Source organism: Orcinus orca, chromosome X (genome assembly GCF_937001465.1).
Source record: "Orcinus orca chromosome X, mOrcOrc1.1, whole genome shotgun sequence".
In the NCBI taxonomy this organism is placed as follows: domain Eukaryota; kingdom Metazoa; phylum Chordata; class Mammalia; order Artiodactyla; family Delphinidae; genus Orcinus; species Orcinus orca.
Genome location: NC_064580.1, coordinates 64,755,927 through 64,769,664, shown reverse-complemented (window position 1 = coordinate 64,769,664; position 13,738 = coordinate 64,755,927). Strand labels below are relative to the sequence as shown.

Below are 13,738 nucleotides of genomic sequence, written 5' to 3'. Positions count from 1 at the left end.
ATTGACAGGAAGACACTGGAACTCACCAAAATGATACCCCACATCCAAAGACAAAGGAGAAGCCACAATGAGACAGTAGGAGGGGCGGAATCACAAAAAAATCAAATACCATAACTTCTGGGTGGGTGACTCACAAACTGGAGACCAGTTATACCACAGAAGTCCAAACACTGGAGTGAAGGTTCTGAGCCCCACATCAGGCTTCCCAACCTGGGGGGTCTGGCAAAGGGAGGAGGAATTCCCAGAGAATCCAACTTTGAAAGTTAGTGGGATTTGATTGCAAGACTTGGACAGGACTGGGGGAAACAGAGACTCCACTCCTGGAGGGAACATGGAAAGTAGTGTGTGCATCAGGACCCAGGGGGAAGGAGTAGTGACCCCATAAGAGAATGAACCAGACCTACCTGTTAGTGTTGGAGGGTAACCTGGGGAGGCAAGGGGCAGCTGTGGCTCACTATGGGGACAAGGACACTGGCAGCAGAAGTACTGGGAAGTACTCCTTGGCATGAGCCCTCCCAGAGCCTGCCATTAGCCCCAACAAAGACCCATTCCTTGGTTGCCTCAGGCCAAATAACCAACAGGGAGGGAACTCAGCTGACCCATCAGCAGACAAGTGGATCAAAGTTTTACTGAGCTCTGCCTACAAGAGAAACACCCAGCTCTACCCACCACCAGTCCCTCCCATCAGGAAGCTTGCACAAGCCTCTTAGATAGCCTCATCCACCAGAGGGCAGACAGCAGAAGCAAGAAGAACTACAGTCCTGCAACCTGTGGGATGAAAACCACATTCACAGAGAGACAAAATGAAAAAGCAGAGGACTACGTACCAAATGAAGGAACAAGATAAAATCCCAGAAAAACAACTAAATGAAGTGGAGATAGGTAACCTTCTAGAAAAATAATTCAGAATAATGATAGTGAAGATGATCCAAGACCTCGGAAAAAGAATGGAGGCAAATTTCAAGAAGATGCAAGAAATGTTTAACAAAGACCTAGAAGAATTAAAAACAGACATATAGAAGAATTAAAAAACAAACAGAGATGAACAATACAATAACTGAAATGAAAAATACACTAGAAGGAATCAATAGTAGAATAACTGAGGCAGAAGAATGGATAAGTGACCTGGAAGACAGAATGGTGTAATTCACTGCCACAGAAGAGAAGAAAAAAGACAGCCTAAGAGACCTCTGGGACAACATTAAACACAACAACATTTATATTGTAGGGGTCCCCAGAAGGAGAAGAGAGAGAGAAAGGACCAGAGAAAATATTTGAAGAGATTATAGTCAAAAACTTCCTTAACATGGGAAAGGAAATAGCCACCCAAGTCCAGGAAGCACAGGGAGTCCCAGGCAGGATAAACGCAGGGAGAAACACACCAAGACACATAAAATCAAATTGACAAAAATTAAAGACAAAGAAAAATTATTAAAAGCAACAAGGGGAAAATGACAAATAACATACAAGGGAACTCCCATAAGGTTAACAGCTGATTTCTCAGCAGAAACTCTACAGGCCAGAAGGGAGTGGCATGATATATTTAAAGTGATGACAGGGAAGAACCTACAACCAAGATTACTCTACCCAGCAAAGATCTCATTCAGATTGAACAGAGAAATCAAAAGTTTCACAGACAAGAAAAAGCTAAGAGAATTCAGCGCCACCAAACCATCTCTACAACAAATGCTAAAGGAACTTCTCTAAGTGGAAAACACAAGAGAAGAAAAAGACCAACAAAAACTAACCCAAAACAAGAAAATGGTAATAAGAACATACATATTGATAATTACCTTAAATGTGAATGGATTAATTGTTCCAAGCAAAAGACACAGGCTCACTGAATGGAAACAAAAACAAGACCCATATATATGTGGTCTACAAGAGACCCGCTTCAGACCTAGGGACACATACAGACTGAAAGTGAGGGAATGAAAAAAGAGATCTCATGCAAATGAAAATCAAAAGAAAGCTGGAGTAGAAATACTCATATCAGATAAAACAGACTTTAAAATAAAGAATGTTACAAGAGACAGGGAAGGACACTACATAATGATCAAGGGCTCAGTCCAAGAAAAAGATATAGCAATTATAAACATATATGCACCCCACATAGGAGTACCTCAATACATAAGGCAAATGCTAACAGCTATAAAAGAGGAAATTGACAATAACACAATAATAGTGAGGGACTTTAACACCTCACTAACACCAATGGACATATCATCCAGACAGAAAATTAATAAGGAAACACAAGCTTTATATGACACAACAGACAAAATAGATTTAGTTGATATTTTTAGGACATTCCATCCAAAATCAGCAGATTACACTTTCTTCTCAAGTGCACATGGAACATTCTCCAGGATAGATCACATCTTGGGTCACAAATCAAGCCTCAGTAAATTTCATAAAATTGAAATCATATAAGCCATCTTTTCTGACCAAATGCTATGAGATTAGAAATAAATTACAGGGGCAAAAAATGTAAAAAACACAAACACATGGAGGCTAAACAATACGTTACTAAATACCAGGAGATCACTGGAAAAATCCAAGAGGAAATCAAAAAATACCCAGAGAAAAATGAAAATGAAAACACGACGATCCAAAACCTAAGGGATGCAGCAAAAGCAGTCCGAAGAGGGAAGTTTACAGCAATACAATCCTACCACAAGAAACAAGAAAAACCTCAAATAAATAATCTAACCTTACACCTAAAGGAAAGAGAGAAAAAAGAACAAACAAGACCCAAAGTTAGTAGAAGGAAAGAACTCATAAAGATCAGAACAGAAATAAATGAATTAGAAACAAAGAAAACAGTAGCAAAGGTCAATAAAACTAAAAGCGGTTTCTTTGAGAAGATAAACAAAATTGATAAACCATTAGCCAGACTCATCAAGAAAAAATGGGAGAAGACTCAAATCAATAGAATTAGAAATGAAAAAGGAGAAGTAACAACTGACACTGCAGAAATACAAAAGATCATGAGAGATTACTACAAGCAACTCTATGCCAATAAAATGGACAACCTGGAAGAAATGGAAAAATTCTTAGAAACGCACAACCTGCCAAGACTGAATCAGGAAGAAATAGAAAATGTGAACAGACAAATCACAAGCACTGAAATTGAAACTGTGATTAAAAATCTTCCAACAGACAAAAGCCCAGGACTAGATGGCTTCACAGGCGAATTCTATCAAACATTTAGAGAAGAGCTAACACCTATCCTTATCAAACTCTTCCAAAATATAGCAGAAGGAGGAACACTCCCAAACTCATTCTATAAGGCCTCCATCACCTTGATACCAAAACCAGACAAGTATGTCACAAAGAAACAAAACTACAGGCCAATATCACTGATGAACATAGATGCAAAAATCCTCAACAAAATACTAGCAAACAGAATCCAACAGCACATTAAAAGGATCATACACCATGATCAAGTGGGGTTTATTCCAGGAATGCAAGGATTCTTCAATATACGCAAATCAATCAACATGATACACCATATTAAAAACTTGAACGAGAAAAACCATATGGTCATCTCAATAGATGCAGAGAAAGCTTTCAACAAAATTCAACACCCATTTATGATTTAAAAAACCCTGCAGAAAGTAGGCATAGAGTGAACTTTCCTCAACATAATAAAGGCCATATATGACAAACCAACAGCCAACATCATCCTCAATGGTGAAAAACTGAAAGCATTTCCACTAAGATCAGGAACAAGAAAAGGTTGCCCACTCTCACCACTCTTATTCAACATAGTTTTGGAAGTTTTAGCCACAGCAATCAGAGAAGAGAAGGAAATAAAAGGAATCCAAATTGGAAAAGAAGAAGTAAAGCTGTCACCATTTGCAGATGACATGATACTATATAGAGAGAATCCTAAAGATGCTACCAGAAAACTACTAGAGCTAATCAATTAATTTGGTAAAGTAGCAGGATACAAAATTAATGCACAGAAATCTCTGGCATTCCTATATACTAATGATGAAAAATCTGAAAGTGAAATCAAGAAAACACTCCCATTTACCACTGCAACAAAAAGAATAAAATATCTAGGAATAAACCTACCTAAGGAGACAAAAGACCTGTATGCAGAAAATTATAAGACACTGATGAAAGAAATTAAAGATGATACAAATAGATGGAGAGATATACCATGTTCTTGGATTGGAAGAATCAACATTGTGAAAATGACTCTACTACCCAAAGCAATCTACAGATTCAATGCAATCCCTATCAAACTACCACTGGCATTTTTCACAGAAGTAGAACAAAAAATTTCACAATTTGTATGGAAACACAAAAGACCCCGAATAGCCAAAGCAATCATGAGAACGAGAAATGGAGCTGGAGGAATCAGGCTCCCTGACTTCAGACTATACTACAAAACTACAGTAATCAAGACAGTATGGTACTGGCACAAAAACAGAAAGATAGATCAATGGAACAGGATAGAAAGCCCAGAGATAAACCCACGCACATATGGTCACCTTATCTTTGACAAAGGAGGCAGAAATGTACAGTGGAGAAAGGACAGCCTCTTCAATAAGTGGTGCTGGGAAAACTGGACAGGTACATGTAAAAGTATGAGATGAGATCACTCCCTAACACCATACACAAAAATAAGCTCAAAATGGATTAAAGACCTAAATGTAAAGCCAGAAACTATCAAACTCTTAGAGGAAAACATAGGCAGAACACTCTATGACATAAATCACAGCAAGATCCTTTTTGACCCACCTCCTAGAGAAATGGAAATAAAAACAAAAATAAACAAATGGGACCTAATGAAACTTCAAAGCTTTTGTACAGCAAAGAAAACCATAAAGAAGACCAAAAGACAACCCTGAGAATGGGAGAAAATATTTGCACATGAAGCAACTGACAAAGGATTAATCTCCAAAATTTATAAGCAGCTCATACAGCTCAATAACAAAAAAACAAACAACCCAATCCAAAAATGGGCAGAAGACCTAAATAGACATTTCTCCAAAGAAGTTATACAGACTGCCAACAAACACATGAACGAATGCTCAACACCATTAATCATTAGAGAAATGCAAATCAAAACTACAATGAGATATCATCTCATACCAGTCAGAATGGCCATCATCAAAAAATCTAGAAACAATAAATGCTGGAGAGGGTGTGGAGAAAAGGGAACACTCTTGCACTGCTGGTGGGAATGTGAATTGGTACAGCCACTATGGAGAACAGTATGGAGGTTCCTTAAAAAACTACAAATAAAACTACCATATGACCCAGCAATCCCACTACTGGGCATATACCCTGAGAAAACCATAATTCAAAAAGTGTCATGTACCAAAATGTTAATTGCAGCTCTATTTACAATAGCCAGGAGATGGAAGCAACCTAAGTGTCCATCATCGGATGAATGGATTAAGAAGATGTGGCACATATATACAATGGAATATTACTCAGCCTTAAAAAGAAATGAAATTGAGCTATTTGTAATGAGGTGGATAGACCTAGCGTCTGTCATACAGAGTGAAGTAAGTCAGAAGTAGAAAGACAAATACCGTATGTTAACACATATATATGGAATTTAAGGGAAAAAAATGTCATGAAGAACCTTGGGGTAAGACAGGAAGAAAGACACAGACCTACTAGAGAATGGACTTGAGGACATGGGGAGGGGGAAGGGTAAGCTGTGACAAAGCGTGAGAGAGGCATGGACAATATACACTACCAAACGTAAAATAGATAGCTATTGGCAAGCAGTCACATAGCACAGGGAGATCAGCCTGGTGCTTTTTGACCACCTAGAGGGGTGGAATAGGGAGGGTGGGAGGGAGGGAGACGAAGAGGGAAGAGATATGGGAACATGTGTATATGTATGCCTGATTTGCTTTGTTATGGAGCAGAAACTAACTCACCATTGTCAAGCAATTATACTCCAATAAAGATGTAAAAAAAAAAAAAAGCTGGGCACATAAAGGAAAAAGATTGATCTATAGGACTACATTAAAATCACAAGTGTCTGTTTATTCAAAAGGAGTGATTAAGACTGTGAAAAGGCAACCCACTGATTCAGAGAAGATATTCACAATAAACATATTTGACCCAGGATTAATATCCAGTATATAAAAAGAACCCTTACAAATCTATATGAAAAAGACATACAGAACAATAGAAAAACGGGCAAAAGAATTGAAAATACATTTCATAACAGATGATATCCATTGGGATTGACATATTCAGACTTCTATATGTAAAATAGATAAGTAATAAGGACCTACAGTATAACACAGGGAACTCTACTCAATACTTTGTAATGACCTATATGGGCAAAGAATCTTAAAAAAGAGTTGAGATATATATATAGATATATAGATATATAGATATATATATATGTACAACTGATTCACTTTGCTGTACAGGAGAAACCAACACAACATTGTAAATCAGCTATACACCAAAAAAATTTTTTTTAAAGAACAAAGATGATATCCAGGGACTTCCCTGGTGGTTCAGTGGTTAGGACTCTGTGCTTTCACTGCCATGAGCCTGGGTTCAATCCCTCGTCAGGGAACTAAGATCCCACAAGCCATACGGCATGGTTAAAAAAAATGATATCCAAATGGCCAGTGAACATACAGAAAAGTATTTGACTTCATAAATCACCAGGGAAATATAAATTAAAACCAAAGGGAGATACCAGTACACCCCCATAAGAATGGATTTTTTTAAACTCAAAATATCAAGTGTTATCAAGAACCTGGAGCAACTGGAAAATGCACTCATTTCTCATAGTGATGTAAACTGGTATAACCAGTTTGGAAAACTGGCAATAGCTATTAAAGTTGGAAGTAAAAGAATACCATAAAACCCAGCATTTGGGAATTCCCTGGCAATCCATTGGTTAAGACTCTGCACTCTCACTGCTGAGAGCCCACGTTCAATTCCCTGGTCAGGGAACTAAAATCCCACAAGCCGTGCAGTGCGGCCAAAAAACCCCCCAAAAACCAACCAGACAAACAAACAAAAAAATCCCCCAGCATATCCATTCCTAGGTATATATCAAACAAAAGTGTGTAATTAGGTACAAGAATGTTTATGGCAGCTTCATTCATAATAACCAAAAACAAGAAACAACCCAAATGTCATCAATAGTAGAATGGATGAATAAACTGTAATATATATAATAAACTATAATATATAATGGAATTTTTTATGGCAATGAGGAAAAAAAGAACTATTGCTATATGACATGAATGAACTTAAAAAATATAACCTCAAGGAAAAGAATATAGACAAACAATTATACATACTTATGATTCAGTTTATAAAAAGCAAAAGTAACCTGTGTTTTTAGAAGTCAGAGTAGTGGTTACCCTTGAAGGGTGGAGTATGACTAGAAGTATCCACCGGGGACTGCTGGTGTACAAGTAATGTCATGTGTGATCTGGATACTGGGTATAGGGGTGACTTAATAAAACATCATTGAAAAAAAACATCATTGAGCTGTACATTTATGATTTGTGTGTTTCTCTGTATGTATGATATACTTCAAAAAATTATTTCCTTAATAAAATGCAAGTGCAGGATGTAGAATAGTGTATCTATTTTGAAAAACACACATCAAATGTTATTAGAGGTTATTGCTGGGACTTGAGGACATTTTTAACTTATTTCTTATACATTGATATATTGTTTTCATTTCCTACAATGAGTTTACATCCTTTTTTTTCTTTTTTTTTGGCTGTGTCTGGTCTTAATTGCAGCACACAGGATTGTCGTTGCAGCATGCAGGATATTTTATTGAGGCACGGGCTCTTCATTGTGGTGTGTGGGCTTCTCTCTAGTTGTGGCATGAGGATTTTCTCTCTCTAGTTGTGGCACATGGGCTCCAAGGCACGTAGGCTCTGTAGTTGTGGCACACAAGCTCCAGAGTGTGTGGGCTCTGTAGTTTGCAGCACACAGGATCTGTAGTTGAGACTCACGAGCTCAGTAGTTGTGGCGCACAGGCTTAGTTGCCCCACGGCATGTGGGACCTTAGTTTCCTGACCAAAGATCGAACCCATGTCCGCTGCACTGGGTGGGTAAAGGTGGACTCTTTACCACTGGATCACCAGGGAAGTCCCGAGTCTACATCCTTTTAATGTAAATTCATAAATGTGGTCATATATATATGCCTTTTAAATGTTTTTTTTCCTTTCCACCTTTTTCCTACCCTCTCTCTTCTATGTCAGCATGACCCCCACCTTACCATAGGTAACATTTTTAATATTTGCATATCCTTCCAAATTTTCTCTATATTCCTAAAATCATATATAGATATACACACATATATTGGGGATGCTTTTGGTTATTGTTTTACATAAAAAGCAGAGGTGGGGGAGATAACACCCACACTTTTCACATATTTCTATTTTCATTAAATAATACAGACATCCAGGTCCAGGAAGCACAGGGAATCACAAATAAGATCAATGCAAAAAGGTCCACATGAAGACACATTATAATTAAAATGGCAAAAATGAAAGATAAAGAGAGGCTATTAAAAGCAGCAAAGGAAAAGCAGCTAGTTACATACAAGGGAACTCCCATAAGACTGTCAGCTGACTTTTCAGCAGAAACTTTGCAGACCAGAAGGGAGTGGCAGGATATACTTAAAATGCTGAAAGGAAAAAAGCCTAAAAGCAAGAAAACTCTACCCAACAAGGCTGTCATTCATATTTGAAGGAGAGGATAGTTTTATAGACCAGCAAAAGCTAAAAGAGTTCAGCACCACTAATCTGGCTCTATAAAGAACGTTAAAGGGACTTCTCTAAGTGGAAAAGAAAAGACCACAACTAGAAATATGAAAATAACAGAAGGAAAAGTCTCATTGGTAAAGGCAAATATACAGCAAAGGTAGATCAACCATTTATAAAGCTAGTAGGAAGGTGGAAAGACAAAAGTAGTACAATCATCTATGGCCACAATAAGTAATTAAGGGATACACAAAACAAAAAATGTAGAATGTGATGTCAAAAACATTAAATGTGGGGGAGGAAAAATGCAGGGTTATTAGGGTGCATTTGAACCTAAGAGATCATCAACTCAAAATAATCACATACATATATATAGGCTGCTATATGTAAACCTCATGGTAACCACAAACCAAAAAATCTGCAATAGATACACATACAAAAAAGAGAAAGGAAACCAAACAAAACACTAAAGAGATAGTCGTCAAATCACAAGGGAAGATAGCAAAAGAAACTACAAAAATAGCCCTAAAATAATTAACAAAATGGCAATAAGTACCTACCTATCAATATTTACTTTAAATGTAAATAGACTAATTGTGCTAATCAAAAGTCATAGAATGTCAGGATGGATAATAAAACAAGCTCCATATATATTCTGCCTACAAGAAGCTCACCTCAGATCTAAAGGCACACATAGACTGAAAGTGAGGGGATGGGAAAAGATATTCTATGCAAATAGAAATGAAAAGAAAGCTGGGATAGCAATACTTGTATCAGACAAAATAGACTTTAAAACAAAGACTGTAACAAGACACAAAGAAGGACATTACATAATGATAAAGGGATTGATCTAACAAGAAGATATAACAATTGTAAATATATATATATACAACCAACATAGGAGCACCTAATACATAAAGCAAATATTAACAAACATAAAAGTAGAAATTGACAGTAACACAATAATAGTTGGGGAACTTTTAACACCCTGCTTACATCAATGGACAGATCATCCAGACAGAAAATCAATAAGGAAACACTGGCCTTAAATGATGCACTAGATGAGAGGAGCTTAATAAATATATATAGAACATTCCAACCAAAAGCAGCAGAATACATTCTTTTCAAGTGCACATGGAACATTCTCCAGGATAGATCACATGATAGGGCACAAAATAAGCCTCAATAAATTTAAGAAGACTGAACTCATATCAAGCATCTTTTGCTACTACAATGGTATGAGACTAGAAATCAACAATAAGAAAAAAACTCCAAAAAAACACAAATACAGGCTTCCCTGGTGGCGCAGTGGTTGAGAGTCCGCCTGCCGATGCAGGGGACACGGGTTCATGCCCTGGTCTGGGAAGATCCCACATGCCGCGGAGCGGCTGGGCCCGTGAGCCATGGCCGCTGAGCCTGCGCATCCGGAGCCTGTGCTCTGCAACGGGAGAGGCCACAGCAGTGAGAGGGCCGCGTACCGCAAAAAAAAAACAAAACACAAATACATGGAAGCTAAACAATATGCTACTAAACAACCAATGGGTCACTGAATAAATCAAAGAATATGTGGAATAGATCCTGGGATTCCTACACTTATATCTTTTCTCTGTCATTTATTTGTTCATAAATTTAGGTAGTTACCCTTTGGGCTTCAGTTTCTTCATCTGTACAATTAGGTTAATAATAACTATTCTTCAGGGATAATATGAGACCAGAAAAATGAGTTAATGAATATAAACTACTTTGTCCAAAGTAGTTGTTAAAGAAATGTCCCTATAAGGGTGTCCCATCACAACCTTTCTACTCTTTGGGTCTAAGGCCCTTTGTCAAACTTAGATTGAGAAATTAATCAGTGCCTCAGCCATTTTCCTTCCTCCCACGTTATGGCATATTCCACTCTCTTACGCTCTTGTGGATCTTTATAATTTTCCTCCATGGATATGTTAATTAAGGTACTAGCATTACCCACACCTTATTCTCAGTGAAATAGCCTTGCCCACAGCTGGTATTGGCCAAGTAGCCACATTTTCTAGCATATGACTCCACCTGCTCTTCTTCCCCATGCCACAGCTAAATTTTTTTGGCAAGGGAGGGAGAAAGACCTTTTACAAGGGCATAAGTTGGCCTGTATAGATTGGCTTGAAAAAATTAGCTGGGCTAATCAGATACTTTATCTCTTAAATATAAAATATGAAACAGAAAACAACAATAATAAAAAACAAACTGAATTATTACAGCTAAAAGATCATGAGGTATAGTTGGGTCTGGAGAAGCCATGATAGGCCATGTACAGGGAGATTTGTGAGTAATAAATAATTAGAGGCAGTCAAGTGGCAGTGGGATGGAAAGAAGCAGTCACTTGGTCACTAGAATGTAGACTCTAAGCTCTTACTGAAATTCTTTAGTGTTACCTTGAAGCCAAAACTATCCCCCAACCTAATCTTGGTGAGGTCCATTCCTGTTACAGTGTTTATTCTTGGATTTATGTACTACTTCTACACCATTACTTTACTTATAACCTTAGAATAAACTTAACTTTACATGAGTTAACTTTAGTGGGTTTCTTGTAACCAACTGAGCCTGAGTAAACCATCTATTCTTTCTTTAATTTCTCATGGATTATAATGGGACATTTTACCCTGGATAAAATTACCAAATACAAAGATGGATTTCATTTACACGAAACTTGCACCAAATAATGATACATATTAGTTGCAAGCACAATTGTGATGTCTCTGTAAATATTCTGCCTGGAAACCAGAGTGGAAAGAAATGGAGCTTTCTGATAGAATGCATGATCATTTAATATAGGCTGAAGGGTTGCAGTGGCAATTAGAAAGGAGCTCATTCAAATCATGTTGATATAAGTATGGGGGTGGAAGTGTGGTCTTGCAGAAATAATCAGGAAAACCCAAGTCACTGCCTTCAAAGTTCTTGGCTCTGCTAGCTATATCAACACAACATGGGCTACCCTGTCTGGTTTGGCTTACCTCCAGATGAGTCAACAGGTTCTTAACTTGATGCTTTTAGAATGTTCTGGTTTGTCTCTAGGGTATTCTACCTCATTTTTCTTCCATCCTGTCACCATATCCCTTCAAATTTGCCCCTCCCTTTTCCCTGCCTTGGGCTTCCTGTCTTGTCTGGTTGCTTACTCTTTAGCTTTTTGTTACATTTCTGCCCTGCCTGCCTCAGAAGCAAACCTATGTACCATATAGCAGTTTCCTTATATGACAACTTGATTTTTGGAGAATTGACCAAGAGTTCTCTGTTCTATCCTTTCTGAGATCCCTGGTCGAGATCCTACAGATAGTCTGATAAATGTGTTTTATTCCTCTACCAATTTGGTGTCTATGTTCACTCTGGAACTCTCCATTCTTCAACTTCCTCCATAACAACCTCCCAACCCATTTTAAATTCATATATAAATCATCTACTGCTATAGGCTGGAAATAAATGCAACTACTTTGCTGGCATTGATGTGTGGCTTGGCTCTGGCTCAACTACTTGGGTACTGGCAAAAGTAACTAACTGGAGACTTCCCTGGTGGCACAGTGGTTAAGAATCCGCCTGCCAATGCAGGGGACATGGGTTCGATCCCCGGTCTGGGAAGATCCCACATGCTATGGAGCAATGAAGCCCGTATGCCACAACTACTGAAGCCCGCGCACCTAGAGCCCCTTCTCTGCAACAAGAGAAGCCACAACAATGATAGAAGTCCGCACACCGCAACGAAGAGTAGCCACTGCTCACTGCAACTAGAGAAAGCCTGCGCGCAGCAACGAAGACCCAACGCAGCCAAAAATAAATAAATTTTTTTTAAAAGGCTCAGCAGGGAATGGATGGGCAGGCTAATTAAAAAAAAAAAAAAAAGTAACTAACTGAACTGCAGCATGTTAGCCAGTGAAAAGAAAGGGCCTGAAGAATGGACTGAAGCAGAGAGGGTAGAGGACATTCTTGGACATTGCTTCGACAGGTGCTAATAGACAAATTAAAGGAAATTGGTCCAGGGACTTAGGTATGATGATACTTTAGGTGTCTATGCTAAGATTCTTCAGTTACAAGTAACAGAAAACAATGAAACTACTTCAGGAAAAAATAGATACATTTACTATAAGGACTTAAGGGTGTCTCACAAAACCCAAGGTAAGAACATTACAGATCTCAGGAATGGACTAGAACAGGCAACTACAAAGTCTTCAGAAAATCAGACAGTAGACAATATCATTTTTTTAAATTTATTGTATGTATTTATTTTTGGCTGTGTTGGGTCTTCGTTGCTATGCGTGGGCTTCCTCTAGTTGCGGCAAGTGGGGGCTACTCTTCGTTGCAGTGCGTGTGCTTCTCATTGCGGTGGCTTCTCTTGTTGCAGAGCACAGGCTCTAGGCACGTGGACTTCAGTAGTTGCGGCACGCGGGCTTGGTAGTTGTGGCGCACGGGCTTAGTTGCTCTGCGGCATGTGGGATCCTCCTGGACCAGGGCTCGAACCCATGTCCTCTGCATTGGCAGGCGGATTCTTAACCACTGTGCCACCAGGGAAGTCCCTATCCTTCTTTTTATAATGTTTCCTTTTGCTTCACTCTCTCTGATGAGCAGCTCCTCTGCTCCTCAGAAAGCATGGGGAAACATAGCTTCCCTTCAGGGCCATGGCATTATTGTTTACTTTCTAAGGTCCAGCCACAGACAAAAATCTCTCTCTCTCTCTCTCCCCCCACTGTAATTTCAAGCTTCTGGAAAGAGCTTCTAAATAATCAGGTGCTCATCCTTAGGCCAATCAACTTAGGCCTAGGATTGGAACAACAGTTATAAACCATATTCACTGCCATGATATCACCCCTATAAGGAAGAGAGTGGAAAATGGGGGATAATTTAAGGAATCATGTGAAGTGCACAGATGCTCCAAAAGGGATTCATCACTGTGGCCAAGCAGTTTTCTTTCAGTACCAAAGTGCATACATATGAGAACAAGCCCTAAAGGCCTCTGCTTCCTTTCAATCCCCTAACAGTGAAGT

At 38.6% G+C, this 13,738-nt stretch overlaps 1 long non-coding RNA gene across 1 annotated transcript in view; it reads right to left on the bottom strand.

The window, feature by feature from the left end:
• The window catches only part of LOC125963138 (uncharacterized), a 218,999-nt gene extending 213,463 nt beyond the window's left edge, over positions 1-5,536 (bottom strand). Inside the window, exon 1 of the long non-coding RNA XR_007474957.1 lies at positions 5,502-5,536. This is a non-coding gene — a long non-coding RNA (uncharacterized LOC125963138). The remainder of the gene's footprint in view (positions 1-5,501) is intronic.
• Between the last annotated feature and the right edge of the window lie 8,202 nt (positions 5,537-13,738).